This window comes from Amblyomma mixtum, chromosome 8 (assembly GCF_055824585.1).
Source record: "Amblyomma mixtum isolate Tamu chromosome 8, ASM5582458v1, whole genome shotgun sequence".
Taxonomy (NCBI): Eukaryota; Metazoa; Arthropoda; class Arachnida; order Ixodida; family Ixodidae; genus Amblyomma; species Amblyomma mixtum.
The window spans coordinates 60,976,727-60,978,834 of record NC_143019.1 but is presented as its reverse complement, the minus strand read 5'-3'; the positions used below and the strand labels follow the sequence as shown (position 1 = coordinate 60,978,834).

General features: G+C 52.5%; 1 non-coding gene across 1 annotated transcript; it reads left to right on the top strand.

Moving 5' to 3' along the window:
* The first annotated feature begins 257 nt into the window (after nt 1-257).
* LOC149332714 (signal recognition particle RNA) lies at nt 258-555 on the top strand. Its single transcript, XR_016285383.1, has one exon.
* Nucleotides 556-2,108: the final 1,553 nt, after the last annotated feature.

The window sequence follows — 2,108 nt, the reverse complement described above, 5'->3', positions numbered from 1 at the left end:
GGATCTCGGAGTCCATAAGGTAACTTTGTAAGACTTTGCGTGATGCTCCCCAGATGGAGCGCACGTACTACTCCTTAATTGTGCTGGATTTGCATACCACACCTGTTGTCGTATTCACAAAATCGGGAACACAGGGTCAACACTCTGAAAAATGGTCCTAATACTGCAATATGTCGAATCTTCGCAAAAGGAACTTGTGTGGTGACAATAATATGCCATTGGTAAATATAAAACCCCGCAATTTGAAGGCCACCATCGCCGGGGGTTGTGGCGGGCCCCTGTAATCCAGCTACTTGGAGGCCGGCGCTAGAGGACGGGTTGAGGCTGGGAGCCCTTCCCCATGTTGGCCCATGTTGATCGGGTGTCCGCGCTAAGCTGGGCGCCGATATGGCGACCCCAGGGGAACCCGGGGTGGCCAGGTCGCCTAAGGAGGAGTGAACCGGCCCAGGGCGGAAACGCAGCAGGCAAAAACTCCCGCGCTGAGCAGTAGTGGGATAGCACCTGTGAATGGGCGGCATGGGGTTGCCCGGTCAATAGACTCGGACCTAGCGCCTTTTTTTATCTTTGCGTGCAGGTTTAATGAAACGCTCCGCGTATTCTATCTTGTACTTTATTTTCCTTCAGCTGTCTGCAAGTTCCCCGTTTCATGAAGGGCAGTGGATCGTAATCTCATGAATGCGACTTTTTTTTTCTCGTCTCCTTCATTGCCTTTTTTATAATTATCCTGCCTCTCATGTTCCGTCGCCTGACTGACGACTTTTTGTACCCTTTCAGTTTATCGTTGTAGCCCTTTATTGTTTCCTTTCGCAAATTCGGCCTCCACAGAGGGCGCCCATGATAAACACATGCAGGAGCATAAAGCTTGGTATTGCTAGACAAAGGCAATAAAATAAATGAGCCACGGGAGCGGAACTTAAATTTTATTTATTGAAACTCAGCTCAGCAGTAGCGGTTTGCGCTGACGGTAGACGCTTCCCGTATTCGTCAGTTTCAGACTGCAGTGCAAAGTTGCACCACAATGAAACAAAGTAATTTTCGTGCTCGATTCACTTCTCCTGCCGGTAGTACGCACAGATGCGGGTGCACATATGTAATATATGCTGGTAAGCACATGTAAGTGCTAGCCACTTACAGCCTAGGGCTTCATGATAGAGCTTCTCTTGTTGTACACGAGAGCGGCACATCTGCTGACATTCGTGAGCAGCGTCCCTTAATCTCGCGTTGTGCTCTACGTGTGGCATAGGCAGAACGCATCAGAACCTGCATTCGCCAGGGACGACTTTGTCGAAACGGAACGCGCGCGGAGTAAACCCGGCGTTGCAGTGGAAGTTGCCACTCGTCGTGCGTTTAAGGAGCTGGCTTTGCTTCGCTTGGATTCCCGCTTGCGAAGCCAGGAACGCTGGCCTCGCTTATAGGTGGGGTGGTGGTGGTGAAAACATTTATTACGAATGAACAGGAGGTATGTTTGGATCAGCCCGTAAGGGACCGATCCTTACAAACACTAGGTGGAGGTCCCTAGTATGGGACCCCAGTGGCGGTTGCCGCCGCCCGGGCGCGCCCGACTAAGGCTTGTTGGGCCTGTAAGTCGTGGCAGCCGAGCAGGGTCGCCTCCCAGTACTCCCGGGTTGGGTTGGGGATGGGGGGAATAGCGGGGTTGGAAGGGCAGGCCCACACCATGTGATAGGTGTCAGAAGACACCGCACTACAGTGTGGGCAGCTGCCGCTAAAGGAGGGGTCAAAATGTTTTAGCGCTGCCGGGCACAGCAATGTATTGGTGAGAAGGCGGAGAAGGAGCCGCTCATCCGCCTTCTTCAGGCCTTTACATGGGCTGGGGTAAAGGCGATGACAATTTTGATAATATGTTGTAATATCTTTGAATGTATAGATCGGATTAAAATCGGGTTCCTGATCGGATGGGGAGGAGAAAACAGCCCGGTGAGAGAGCGCGCGGGCGGCTGCGTCTGCTGCCTCGTTTCCTGCCAACCCCTGATGAGCAGGGGCCCATATGAGGTAACGGTGTGCGGGGTCCGTATCCCGTATGCAATTTTGGTATATTCGATAGGCTAGGAAGGGAGTGCAGCCTTGTTCGACGTTCCGACAGGCCCCTC